Below are 15,429 nucleotides of genomic sequence, written 5' to 3' on the forward strand. Positions count from 1 at the left end.
TATTTCAGGATTTATCTGCTGCTACACTACATTGTTGATGTTGAGATGATTCTTAATAACACAGACGAATGATATCATCGTCATTATCATCAATCATCAGGATATTCGCGGTAAGTTGTCTTGATTTAGCCAGGGTTGCCAACTCTCACGCATTTGGCGTGAGACACGCTTTCAGTCTCTGTCTCACACTCTCACTCTTCCCATGTAAATCTCATGCCAAATCAGCAACCCAGCTTTCAAACGTTGTAAATTTTAATACTAAATTGAAATGATAAATACCGTTTTGGTGCACTTAATGGTGCGCGTTATTCACGGAGCTCTCCAAACAAACCAGCAGTGACAGTACATTAGTGTTTTAAAATCCAGTGCAAAGAAGCAAATTAGACTCATTTTGTGGTCAAAAAAAAAAAAAAAAAAAAATCATTTTCATTTGTAATGCCTTTGGTTTACACACTAGGTATGTATGGCTCTTTACTAAATATACATGTATCTAGAATATAGCAAGTCTTACCTGCTTACTTATTTTTAAGTTTTTCATTTGAATAAATATTTACACTATATAAATATAAACACTATATTTTTAAATGTGAAATTTAAAAAGTTAATAACTTACATCATTTTTTAATGATACTCGTATAAGTACACACAATGCATGCAAGCAAATACTGAATTTAAACCAAGTTTAAAATGGTGCTAAAAAGCATTCAGCTGCATTTTTATCTCCTTATATGCATAGTATATACATATAAATAGATATGGAATCGAGATCGCCAGCACCCGCCCCCAACCCACCCCCCACTCCAAAGCAAAAAAATAAATCTCACTCCAAGCTGAACTTAAAAGTTGGAAACCCTGATTTAGCACAATCATTATACGGTGATTATCTACATACAGTTACAGTTTTCAATTAGATTAATTGCTTCAACTGGTTTATATTTACCCCAGCACACATAATGTATAGTACTAAATGTACTGTATCTGTCAATGACCGATGCTGTTTTACAAGGTCGCTGTCAATCACTGCGCCGTAAAAAAAGGTATTATGTTCTTGTGCAATTTGTGTTGTAATGTAAATTATGAGAATACTGTGCATTACATGCATACTTTGCATTAAGTGTTTTGTGGATTCTGGTCTTTCCTGTCACAACATAATTGCATTCAAGACTTTAATTTTGATACTTGTGTATATGCAATAGTGACAAAAAGAATGTAAATTTATTTTAATTAATTCATATTTTCATTTACATTTATTCAAATTATAAAAGTCACACTTGAAAGAGTTGGTGATTATTAAAAATGTATTTCCAATTTTAAATGTTAAATGATAATGTTCTAAATAAAATAAAATTATCAGCATGATAAAAACAATTGGCAGCAAGAACATTCTTTGTGTGGAATATGTAATGAAATGAGCTTGATTGCCTGGTTAGAGTGAAAATTTCTTGACCTCTGTGTATGATAGCATTATTTTTCAAGTGTAATAGCTCAACCTAATCAAACCCTACAATGCAAAAGAATTATGAGCAATAAACAAATATCCTACAAGAACATTGAACATTATACTCCTTACAAAAATTAACCACGGATTTACTACAAAAACAAAAAAACAAAAACATGGTTACACTTTTACTATAATAAAACCATGTCGTGAGGGACAATATATTCAGTATTCCAGTATTATACACAGTACTTTAATAATTAAACCTCAATATGACTTTATTTTTCTCTCGAATTTGATCTCCCGCATTCCATAAAGCTTATGTTGACAGTAGTAGCAACAGATAAATACACATTAAATTAAAAAACAAAACTCCTAACTTTAAATCATTAGGTCAAGAATCTGTCAGTCAAAAACTCAGGATCCAATGAGAAAACACCACTGCTAGCCCCGCCCCCACAAGAGAAGAATGGCGAACGAAATTTCAGAAGCATAAACAAAAACTTTAGAAGCGTAAGCGAAAACTCTGGAATCACATTTGTAAGTACAGATCAGCAATTGAAAGAGGAGAAAACTGTTGTAAAACAGTTGCAGTGTGTTAAAAACGGCAGTCAAAGATTTTGTCTGCAATTTTTTTTTTTTCCAGTTTCAAATACATTTTATTCAGTCTATATTTTGATTCGTTTCTTGAAATTGTGCATTCATTTTAATTGGCACAAAGGTAATTCCATACAATGTCTGTATATCCGAGAGGTGACTGAGGGCCTGACCTATATTAAGAATGCAGTAACAGTGTTCACTCGTTTAGTCTGGCTTTGAGAGAATAAATGCATTTCTCTTGAAATTGTTTGAATCATTATATAATCAAATGCTATATTTGATAGAGAGTTGTCAGTTTGAACTATGTACTTTTTCATTTTATTTTGTGGTTCACATGATAGCTGTTTAGGACATGCAAAGAGCAACTGTGCATTGGGGTATGAAGGTCACTAATGCATCCACTTACCTAGTGGTTTTCCTTCTTCTCTAAACCAGTACTGAAAGCACAACCCTAACCAGTTATTCACAAAATATTCAACAAAATACACCCATGGTAGATTTAAATCTTCAAAACATAATTTGCAAAAATTTCACTGCAGACCTTCTTTACAACTTAAAGGTACCTACAAAGGATTGCGTATAGATACTATATGGATCCATTCAGAATTACTAATCAGAATAGAAATTTAAAAAAGAAAGAAAAAAGAAAGAAAAATCTGAATATGTTGAAATCTGAAGGTGGATTAATGTCACCAGTAAACAGTTCCTTTGTCAAAACAAACAATTGCGTTTATCATGTTTGGAGCATCTGATAAAATGGCTGCCCTGATACAATCTCAAAATATGTTAGCTCATTTCAGTCCGCCAAAACGTGCAGGCCATTTGCCTATATAAGTTGGCATAGAATGTAATTTTGTCAGAATATTTCTCCTTCAGTGCAAAGAACCAAGAAGCTTTAAAAGCACATGTGGTGAATTCAGCCGGCAGCTTCGGTCTTTTTTGAGAAAACAACGTTTATGCGTGGTTAGTGAAAAACTAAATGTTTTAAGTCACTGAAAAAAGGCCATGAAACACATTCAGAACACAAGACTTTTGAGAACTGGATGTGGTAGGCTAGAGTTTTTTCTACAAAATTATTTGAAAATCATCTTGTTCACTCCTTCAGAGAAAACATTATAATGATGTAAATTTTCTAAGACATGTTTTGTGATCGAAAGGGAATATGTGAAGGAGTGGCAATGACCTATGAATATTTAGCAATTCACACCTGAGAGACAAAGAGCCCTCCCTAATGGCCCATCAATGAGACTGTGACTGTCAGGTAGAAACAATGAGAGATTCAAAGAATGGAGTTTTAGATTATTTGTATTTTATTTACAACACAGTATCATCAAAATATACATAATGAAGGTCAAATACACATTATTGAACACCCTGATCTAACCACAGAGATGTGAACAGACTTTGTGTAGTTTCTGAAAACTATTTTCTGAATTCTGTTCAACAAGTGAAAAAAGTAAATCATACCTGCTATTTAAGTGCTTGCAAAACTCATCATCAGTAGTCAAGGAACTTCTTTTTACACTAGAATATGTGTAGTTGAACATCTGATGTTAGTACAGTGCTCTCAGTTTGAAAGACAGCAGGATTGATCTGTTGTGCAGGTATCAGATCACTAAAAAACAAATAACATAAGAAAAACATCTGTGAGCATGTTAATAACAGGAGCATCTGTAAAATATATATATATATATATATATGTATATATATATATATATATATATATATATAGTGTATGAATTTATAGCCATAAAAAGGACAAAAAGGACATTTTATATCTGAGAAACTAATAATTATTGTTTTTCACGTTAAACATCTATTCGAGAGCAGAGTATTGATAAACATAGTCTAAACATACACAGTGTAAACAGTCATATTACATCCTATTGTTATACGATAAATAAGTAACTAAATAATATGATATTAAATCATAAAAATAAGCATGCTTTGTATGCATTATACAATACAGATAGCAATAGCTTTTGGACCAAATGTGGCCGACAGCTGGCACATATGGCTTAGATATGGCATGGCTGAACAGATATGGGCCAGATTGTTACCGTATATGTTTTGCCATAAGTTTAAAATGTGCAGGAAATTATTGCTTGGTTCACAGCTTTTGAGGTATATGGTCCAGATAACAACAAACACATTAGAACCAAGTAAGGTTTAGCTATGGCTGACACTGGTAAACATCGACTTCTGGCTAACATTTGGATTACACTTGGAAAACGCATCAAGTTTGGCTGATGTCTGGCAGGCCACACCTCGGTTGCTATGATGACCGCGTCAATTTGACCAAAAAGCGCCCATTCCCTCATGGATTTTCTGTCACACAAGTGCTTCAGGTAAGTGATATTTTGGCATTTTAAAGTCAATTTATTTAAATATTCATGATTATGTGTCAATGTTTGTAGTTATTAGATGTGGTGTGGTGTGGTAAAACATACAGGCTGTCTTGACGTAAAAGATAACAGTCGAAGCCATTAGAAAAATCATCTTATATTTCTTATAATGGGCTTTTATGTAACCTAGTAATCCCGATTTCATAGTCCCATTTTTTTTTTTTTAACCATTTTAAGCAGTTTTCAAAAACTCAAGTGATCGACAACATGTCAAGCTTTCTATAGATGTCCCAGTTAGCAAATTTTCTTTGGCCCGGATCTGGCCGTTATCTACAGATAAAGTGTGGCCCAGATTAGTATTTGTTCGCCGGCCCAAAATTGGCCCATATGTTTTTAGCCAGAACTGAACCAAACCAGAGCCATAACTCCACAGTTCATGAGTACTTGATGCAATGTTGAGAAAATACTTAGAAAATTGAAATATTTTTTGTATTTCAAGTCAAATGCTGTAATGTTATGCCCAGGAGGTAAGTATAGCCTAGTAAATGGTGTTTGTGTGAATGTCCACAAAACTTTAAGACTTTATATTAGCAGTAGAAAAGAAAATTTTAAAGATGAAAAAGAATTTATAAGATAATCATAAATAATTTGTTGCCATTGTGTGAATAATATATAATAAGCAAAAAGTAATTATAGATTGAAAATGTATGAACCAGATTACATGTATTTGGTTATCCCACATTGTTGAGCATTTTGATTTTTAGTGTAATCCTGCAGGTCTACCTTTCAGTTTGTACTACTGATAATAATTATTAAATTTCCCTTCAATGTAGGTGCTGTCAGGCAGCATCCCCTAACTGGAAGGACTTCAGATAAAGACAATGAAATTAACTTTATAAAGTGGCTGTACCTGTCTGGAGACCAAGATGATGGGAGGAAAGAGAGAATGAATAAACAACAGTGCATTGCTGACCCCCATTAGACAGTTTGCAGCATTAATAACACCAACACACTTTCAAGCAACTCTTCTCTTCTCAACACTTTTCTACTCAACACTCAAGTTTAATGTAATTTGTTCTAAAAAACTGGTTCTGACTCAAATTTGTCCATTTAATATATATTTTTAATGCTAAATGTATATCTGTTGAATATTCTTAAAAATTTGTTCATTTCATAATTTTTGGTTTGAATATTAATTGTGTTTTTTTTATATTCTTAATTCTTAATATTCTTATTTATAAGAATATTCTAACTCAATACTGAGTAACTGTAAAGCACATTTAACCTGCACTGACAAAAGTAAATTATTTTATTTACATTTTTGTTGTTGAGTGTGTGATTTACTCTCTAGTTAATATGAATTTTACATACACAGTCAGCCGCATATGGGCCACATTAGGGCAGTGAGGTCTTAACAGAACTCAGCCTTATTAAAATGAAACATAAGGCCCATATATGGGCCACATAAAAATGTATTACTTGGCTCGTGAACGGCGGAGTTATGGCTCTGGTTTGGTTCAGATCTGGCTAAAAACATATGGGCCGAGTGAGACATTTTGCTGCAATGAAATGAAACGTACTTCATGATGTTTCACTTGTTGTAGTCATGAATTATAGTTTGAACAAAAAGTCTAACTAGTAAAATGTGTACAAGTTCTGTCACAGTAACCCAATAACAACTAACGCAAGCAGGCTGATAAAAGAAAGACTTACTCACGTAAATATCTCCTCTGATGGATCGCGCCATGTGTCACGTCGTATTCTTCCTCCAAATTCTTATTCCTCACAGCGCATCTTCTTACAGAAAGGACAAGTAGCCCAGACGAACTTGGAAAAGGAAAAGTATCGGTGCTTTGTTTACGGTGATGTGGGCGGTTGCGTTTGGCGCGCACCCTCACGTGGCGATTACACTTTCACTCGTGGGCGTGATCTAATTAAAAATAATGAAGCATATGGGAGAGATTGAACATGGAGTTGGTTTCATACGGATTACTTCATCAGAGAATATTTGTTTTCGGCTTCATCTAAAAGTAAAAATATCAAGCTTTCTATAGATATCTCTCTCGTGTGAGTGTGTCACGTATTTGCTGAGTTTTAGTTCATTTTACTGACGCATTTCAAAATGATATGTGTGGAGACGGAGACTGCTGAATGCGCACCCTGTTTATTTTCTTTGTTTTGCAAAAGCATAATGTTTTGTTGATATCGTGAGTGTACACAAATAAAGGTAGACTCTCTACAGATTTAAATGATGTATTATTATTATATGTACGATCAAAAATGAGCGAGCATTTTAGTTTTTTTTGCTCGTGTCATGAACAGATGCAATTGGCGTCGCCGGCCCCACCGTCAACCCCAGGAGGTTAATATATATACGGCTTGCCATATATGAGGCCGGCGGCCTGAGCGAGCCACGGCCGGAGTCCTTGAGCGGGCCGCGGCCGGCAGTTCCGGGCTGAGGAAGCGGATGGAGCCTTGGATGACGCGGGGTCGTTTGGGGCGGGGTAGATGGTCCAAGCCGTTGGTACGGTATGTGGGGGTTCCTGGCAAGGTGTGAGCCGGCATGACGCGGCGTGTTCCAGAGGGGGCCAGACGACGAGACATATAATCCTCCCTTCTTTCTTCGACTTCGAATTTAGAACCGTTTAAATAAAGGACGAGATTAATCAGTTCGATCAGGGGATACTCACACAAGGAAAGATTGCAACGGATAGTCTTGTCATCCAGTCCCAGCTGAAAACACGCACCTAGAGGAGCGTCGTGCCAGCTCAGCTGGTTAGCAAGCTCGAGGAATTCCTCCACATACCGTTCCAACCTCCAATCGCCGTGCCGCAAACCACACAGTGCTTCTTCATCCGTTATTTTTTTATGGTCTGCTGTTCTGTCAGGCTGTGTATAGGAAGGAGCCAAGGACGAGGAATTATAACAAATGGGCTTTAAATCCAAACATAGGTACAGGACAGGAACAGAAGGGGAACACAGCTCCAATAAAATCTAAGAAATATAAACTGATTTCATCTATGACCTAGTGATTTCATAAGTATATTTACTTAAAATATTTAAACTATACAGAAGCACTGTATTAGGCAGTCATGGCCTAATAGTTAGAGCATTCATGACACTTAAAGTGTCATCAAACCCCCTTGTTTCAGCAGTGTTTTTCACACCTCTGAAAAAGGTTCCAAAAAGGCGTGGTATCAGCAGTAAGGTGGGAGGGTTAGGAAGAGGAAAGAGGGAAGGGACTGCATAAAAAGGGGAGTTCCCTTACGCACATAAAGACAGCTACTTTGCAAACCAACATGCGCACACACCCTGGTGAGATGGAGAGCGATGCAGAGAGCAGCAATTACAATGGTTCTGAGAGCAGCTTTGAAGTGGAAGACTTCTCCCCACCAGAATCCCTTGAATTACACTGTGACTGGGTTGATGATAGCGCAGGTTCATTGCCTTATCAATTTGAACCTTTGAACCCTCACATTCATGCAAGAGAAAGGTAAGTTGAACCTGATAAAGTGCATGAAATCTTGCAATGAAAGCAGTTTGTACCAATTTATATTGCATGAAAAAGTGAAGAGAATGTAGAAGATCTCGATGAAGATGTTTATTGAGGACCTCCAAGTCCTTAAAATGAAAACTGTAGCAGGGGTAGAAATAAACTCCAGGTCCTGAGTTTGATATCCCTGCCAGAAGACTTGCCATTTTGGAGATGTTCTGGATAAGTTTTTACAAGCTTCAATGAAATCTAAGAAAATATAAACTGATTTTATCTATGACCTAGTGATTTCATAAGTGTATTTACTTAAAATATTTAACCATTAAATGCATGCCTCGGGTTTTTAGTGACCCATTTACTACCCTCTTCCTCCTTCATTTTTTTTTTACATTTTGATATCAGCTTTCTTAGTTTTCCTCAATCTATTCATTATGAACAATAAAACAAGAATAAAATATAAAAGAATGTCTGTTTTCTGATTAATGTTTTGTAGAGTGTATAGGGTTGTGAATTTGAGCCAGATGCTGAATGTACTGTGAAAGTGCACTCTGACGATAATGGGCGATGGTAAAATCATCTGCTCAAACTGAATTCTTCTAAGTTTCAAAAGGTAACGAAATATGCTTTATTTTGTTCTTCTGTAATTGTTCTTAAAATATCAAGAGATTTTTTTGCTATTGCAGCAGTTAGAGATCCATCTGTGCTGGATATATACGTCCAGGTCGCAAAAGATCAGAATATGTAATAGTGATTGGTGAAACATTCATGCATTTAAGAGTTAAACTACATAAACACTGTATTGTAGTGTTTGGGCCAATCAGACACATAATTGTTCATTCGATTTACTAAATCGATGTTTCATTGAATTAACAAATAATCACAGACACCCTCACTCAATCCACAACACTGTCTGCTGGGACATCTCCAATGGCCCACCAGGCCCTCAGCCAGATCAGATAAACTTTACGACCTACAAGTATGTAGAGAGAATCTTCCCCTACTTAGATCTCTCTAAAAACAGAAACATACTGCTATAGGAAGTTAATACTTTCATTCATTCACAGACAAACCTTTCTTTGATCGCACATAGCCCCAGGTCATTGTGTACAGTATTACTGCCTTGTAATTTTGTGTTTTTCATTATGCACTGCATTTGTTATGATAGATCTCTAGTGTAGTATAACTTACCTATGCCCTGTTTGATCTCTTAGAATTCGTATTTTGATCAGCTAAATGGTAGTGTATAATATATGTTGATACCTTTGCAGCATATTAGTGTTTCAAAAATCCTTAGTAGTTTTTGCATCGACACCCAATCGAATTACATATGCAAAATACCATGCTCACAGACAAAGAGTCTTAAACTTTCCCTCCAAAGGTGAAAGTCACTATTGGTTCTTGGACCTCCTGGAGGCGCAGCCCCCAGTGACCTTAAAGGCATCAAATGATTGATCGCCTCCCTCTTTCTCTCTCTTCTTCACTCCTGCAAAATCTTCTACAGGCTTCCACGGGAAGCCTGAGCCTGCACAGGGCATGCCCGGCAAGCCCGAAAGGCCCCAACATATAGAGCTGTGGCTCTCGACCACAAAGAGCCAGACATTTTCACTCAGCCCTGGAATTCATCTTCATGACTCAACTCAGTCAGTCAGGGGTTATTTTAGAACCTAAGAGGATGAGGAAGATGAGCTAGAATTCTTCAGGACTTCCCTAAGCGTGCGTCAGACCTTGCGGCCTTGTCTTTCCATTCCCCAAAGATCACAGGACTTCAGCTGGGTCCCTCTCAGCTCTTGGTTCTTCTTTACTTTTCACATGGGAAGAAACTCCCAGTCACCACTGAGTCAGAACATCTTTGGAGTTCACCACTCTTCAGACCCGGAAAAACGTGATCACGATTCCAAAACCACCACTGCTCCAAACCATTAAGACTTTCATCCGAGACTGCATTCGGACACTTGTTCAACAACCAAGGCAATGCAAGTATTGTACATTTAACTAAACAAAACAGAGGTTTAGTATAAGCTGTAGACAGCACTGATGGTTTCACTCAGGTGGTTAACTGATTCTTCTCATAGCTTCATTATCTTGTCTCTCTTTAATGGCCTTTCACTGACCCTTCCCCCATGTATGAGTGATTTCATGTTTGTTTGTTTAGATTAGTTATGTGTCAGTACTTAGTTAATAAAGCTCTTGTGTTACATGAGTTTTGATTCTCATTCTGCCTTGCAAAATTAATGTCCCTTTACGATTCCGATTCGAGCTACATGCTCTAATACAATGGTACTTTAAGAAAGTTATTTACTGTGGCCAAGAAAATATAATTTCTTAGAGTTGATATAAAAATTATAATGAATGTTCGTTGGAAGAACAGATCAGTTGATGGAAAATTAATCCTGCTACAGTTACTACTGGCAGCTGGTATAAATAATTGTAATTAATCATAATTAATTGTAATTATTTATATACATTTCCCTTTTGAGCTAAATTCGCGACAGTATGCTGCAGTTGTATTAGGTAGTCGTGGCAGTACCTGCAACAGGATCAACTAGTTTGACGGGCCAATCCATGCTTACCATTTCCATAATGCTCGGCCAATGATAAAATGATAAAATTTCCATCTCAATAATAGATCAGTGAATTGCCTTTTTGGATTTGGCTTGGCAAGTGGCGATAGCCCAATAATGTATCAACCAATAGCAAATTCGTGCATTGTGTAATCGCCATCTTGGTTTGTCTTGGCCAGCAGCGAAAGCCCAATAATGTATCGACCAATCTCGAATCCACTTTCAAAAATCACTGTGGCCAACATCATGAATCAGATTGACAGATCCTTCCACCAATCAGGTTGCAGCATTCAAGCATATTTTGTGCTAGCATCAGCTTGGGAAGAGATGCTGTAGTGAATACCAACAGCGAGGTAAGAATTTATTATATCAATAATGTCAGCAGGTGATTAATTTTTAAAGATTAAGCACTTTTTCAAATAACAGATTCATGGTAACTATTGTATTTTCATGTAAATCTCAAAATTAGGGCTGCCACAATGGACATGCCAACTTTTTTATTTATTTTATTTATGTTGTGCACACAGAAAGCCGTATTATATTATTATTTTGCTGACTGATTGTAGGTACTATGTTAATATCCATTATGTGTCCTTACAGACCTCACCTGTCTCATCAGTTCCATCTCCTTACAGTGACAGCTCTGTTGCTACAACCACTGTGACAACCAGCACTTCTCCTTCCACTGCTGGGAGAGCTAGGCCTGCTTCATCGTCTGTGAGAGCCAGCCCATCTCAATTCTCTGGGAGATCAAGTCCGTCTTCATCTCCTATGAGAACCAGTCCATCTCCATCCTCTGCCAAAGCCAGTGCTTCTCCATCTCCATCCATGATAAGCAGCCCTTCTGCATCTGTAAATCACTTCTTCTTTGTTATAGATGGCATATTTGTATGTGTGGAAGACACATACTGAATATTTAAATTAATTCACTATAGCATTAAGTCACTTAGAAAGTTAAATATGAAATATGTTTTTAGGGTGATCCTGTAGCTTCTGGCAGTCATTTGTGGCAGTTGCTGCTTCACCTTTGGCTCCTGCTCCATCTTCAGCTCCTGCTGATTCTTCCATTTGTGCACTGCCAGCTGAAATGAGGAAGACAATCCCCTCACAAGATCAGAGGTGGACAGCATCTACACTTTTTCACACTGGCAGACTTCGGTCAGACTTAAAACTCTGGTGTGAGCCTCCAGTCCCCTCCCTTATCTACCACCAGGCACCAGCTCCAGACCATTTTTTTCACACACAGGCTGCTGGTGTGGATGCCCTACCACCAATGGAAGGTTAGTCTGCAATGTCCTGTCTGTGGGAAGCAATTAACTGGTTACAGCATCCACAAAAGTGCTTGCAAGGTCCTCAACATTGACTGGTATTACCTCATGGTGTCCGAGACACTCAGGTGTACTATCTGTTGAACCAATTACTTGTCAACCAGCCAGACTGTTCTGAACCATCTAGACTTGCCACACAAGAAACTGTTCTGCCTCATCTTGACCTACAAGAATTTAAATACATCACACAACATCATATTTAACTCCATACTAATTGTTCCTTATAATTAACAGCGATTGATGGAAAAAGGTGTTCTGTGTAAAAACATATACTGATGTAGTTTTATACAGATAGATAATTATATTTGTATTTAAAGATGCATGTGACATTCGTGTCATACGTCTGCTGAGGGAGAGGACACTTAGCAATAGCCCTTCCCCGACTGGTTAAGCAACTGAAGGAGAACCATGGAGAGGGATGGCTCAACAGATTGGCACACTACATGGGGGAATGTGCGGCCTTTGTTGACCACCCCAGCTTCTTGCCAGTTGTTTTCCAGGAGCCTCCAGAGCTGTTTGAAGTCCCTACCAGCAAATAGCTACTGACTGTTAATGGGAAGGATATTGTCAACCGACTGGATCACATTAAGGCCAGCATCACTTTTGGGTCAATTTTAAAAATGGATTTGACAAAGGAGGTAGAATTTAATTTACATGTTTAACTTTAGGGTTAACTTTTGTATTGAATCCAGACTGTATGTGCCACACAATGTGTCATTAATGTTCTGTGTGTTGTTCTTGATTTCAGATCACAAAGAACAGGGCAAGCTTCAGACCCGATTTTGAGAATGGCCCAACCTTAACATCAGGCTGGACATATGACACTTTATGCGACAGCTGGCAGCAGGGTGCACCACGGATGCCCATTGCCTTCATGGCAAAGCTATCTGAATGCATATTTGAGTGGGACCCACATGACATTGCTCTTTTGCATCAGGCGAAGAGAGAGCAGCTGGAAGAGAAAGAGGTGCGTTTAACAGGCGGATAACAAAGAAAGATTTGGCCCTCTTCTGCTGCCGAAAGACTTGTGGAGTAGAGACTACTATCTGCCTAATCAAGCACCTTTTGCAAGAGTTAAAGGAGAAAAAAGGAAGAGATCTTCTAGGTGTACCTCTGCTGGACACTGTGCGGATGGAGCACATCTGACGTGTTCAAAAGAGACGTGAAGTGCCTCCAGGATGTGCCAGGTGTGACGCTCTACATAGAGACGAGCACCACCACTACCAAGGGACACATAGTTCTCACCAAATACAGGTGTGCCAGGGGCTCAACATTTCTTGAGTTATTCCACTGTCACTTGCAGAGATTCATTACAGGTTTGTGGCATATAAGAATAAGAATATAAAAGAAAACTAGAAAACTAGACTATGCTATTTGCAAGTACCCAGTCTTCCCTTAATGATATGCTTCTTTATAAAATTTATTTTTTCATGGACTCTTTTTCCATAGAAACCAACGCAAATACCTTGTATTTTCAGCTGTATCTCCTGGAAGGCCTGAACAGATGGAAGCAGGACCGAGCAGCAGCACCTGTGGTCACCAAGCCATCCTCTCTCCTCTCGCATGCAAGTGATGTAGTGCACTGTTTTAACACTAATAGTTTGAAAGTGATCGGTAGGAAAAATGTTCCTACCTTCCAGCCCCCTGCAAAGTTCACAGGCCACATCATGCTAGCCACTTGTTTGTTCAACATGAACCATGGCTACAGATGGTCAATGAAAATAGCCGAGAGCAGTCGGGGGCGGCGTTGAAAACAAAGCTGACACTTTCTGGTCTCGTTAGAAACGCTCTCGTGGTGTTTGCTTACTCAGGTGAAGGGAATTAAGTGCAATATTTTTCAAATACAATGTTTAAAAGCGTTTTCATGAACAACAGAAACAATTTTCATATACTGATTAATACAGCGCCATCTGAACAATGTATGTATGAACAATGAATGATGTTCAACATAAACATATTCTATTTACATACTAATAAAGTGGGGTTAGGTATGCATTTAACTCAATATAACATTGCAACTACAGTAAAAACACTTTTACTGTTCTAAAAACACAGATTTGTGAGCATTATCGGACTGGAGGATGTTAGAATAAACCCGAAACACATGTGATCGTTGTCATGCGGTGAATCAGGCCAATCGTGAAACAGCTGTGTCGTCATCAGAGCTCCTGCAGCTGCTCTGAAAAAACTGCGCCGGCTGAGTTAGCCGACTCTTGAATTATTATCGCGGTACTTTGATTCCACACGTGACAATCACAAGTCATCGGCGCCGTCTCAAGTCGGACAAAATTTCTAACCAGCATGCACTGCTTCAAGTCAAAATTTAATTGAGCTGTGCAGCGCTGTGTTAAGTCGAACACACCTTTTGTTTCCACTTTCAGGAGCACATGTCATATGACTACATATTTTCTCCAACAAAAGGTGCATTTTTCATAAATTTTCAAATATATAAGTGCAGACAAAAAATCTGTCACCTTCATTGGTTAGTGAAGAATTTTCAAAAACTTTTCAAAATATTTCATCAAATATATGAAAGGAAATTACAAAGGCAACATTGTAATGTAATGCAATCACATATGGCCATACCAGGCTTATAGGACAGAATACATGTATATGATATTTGTAAGAAAAAAAGTTAGAAATAGTTATCTAAATGTATTTGCATTTTTGCATGATATTGTAATGCATTTATAAGAATTGTAATTCATATACAATATCTGCACATATTCTGTTGACAGGAAGTGCTTCCACAGCTTTCACAAGCAGTGAGGAGTCATTAGTGAGGAAGGAGATTTTACATGCATGTATGTTGTGTGTGTATATGCATGCTTGTAAGGATAAGTTACACATTAGCATAAGGTTATGATTTTTTTTTTTTTTTTTTTTTTTACTTTTAAACAACACTAATTATAATGTTTTAGTATGATAACAGATATGATAGTTTGGTTATACTTGTGATCCCGATGGCACAGTGTTGCCTGAAAGCAATATTTGGGTATGAATTCTTACTTTTTTGTTAAATATGAGATGTGCAATAAATCAAAAATGTGTTTGTTCAAATGTTTGATTAAAGAAATTTATGTTTAAATAAAAGTATATATATATATTTTTTTTTTGTATGAAAAAATACCGTTGTGGTACAATGTTGCCTTGAGGCAACAAACTTAAAAAAAATAAATAAATTAAAAAAAAAAAAAAAAAAAAAAAAAAATGTTTTCCTCATTTCTTTTATATTGTGTACCGTAAAGGGTTATGTATTTATTAACATTAATTAACAGAGCAATACATTTGTTACAGTATTTACCAATCTCATTGATTTTTCATGTTAGTTCACAGTGCAGCTAATGTTAACGAATAGAACTTCTGATTTTAATAGTGTATTAGTAAATGCTGAAATTAACATTAACTAAGATTATTCAACGTTGTAGAATTATTGATCATTCTTTGTTCAGGTTGACTAAAGTAGTTAACTAATGAAACCTTATTGTTAAACCTTATAACAATGAATCGCAGTACAGCTTTATCAATGGTTTCTTGAGAAATGATCTCTCCGCCCAAGAAATTAGCCATGGCAGATAAAGATGCTGACTTGTCGCGCACAATCACAATGTAATGAGTAATGTAAGTGTCCGTTCAAATGTAGAAGAGTAAAGAGTACATATAT

At 37.0% G+C, this 15,429-nt stretch overlaps 1 long non-coding RNA gene across 5 annotated transcripts; it reads left to right on the forward strand.

Annotated features, from left to right (window-relative positions):
* The first annotated feature begins 7,683 nt into the window (after positions 1-7,683).
* On the forward strand, positions 7,684-14,649 carry LOC127161153 (uncharacterized). Of its 5 annotated transcripts, none has more exons than XR_007826965.1 (8): positions 7,684-7,876; positions 8,370-8,486; positions 9,378-10,790; positions 11,038-11,289; positions 11,415-11,717; positions 12,083-12,403; positions 12,514-13,081; positions 13,215-14,649. It is a non-coding gene; the product is annotated as an uncharacterized LOC127161153 (long non-coding RNA). The 5 variants fall into 5 exon arrangements; XR_007826967.1 differs by having other exon boundaries at positions 13,244-14,649; XR_007826968.1 differs by having other exon boundaries at positions 12,514-13,019.
* Positions 14,650-15,429: the final 780 nt, after the last annotated feature.

The sequence above is a fragment of the Labeo rohita genome, unplaced genomic scaffold (genome assembly GCF_022985175.1).
Source record: "Labeo rohita strain BAU-BD-2019 unplaced genomic scaffold, IGBB_LRoh.1.0 scaffold_564, whole genome shotgun sequence".
Classification (NCBI taxonomy): Eukaryota; Metazoa; Chordata; class Actinopteri; order Cypriniformes; family Cyprinidae; genus Labeo; species Labeo rohita.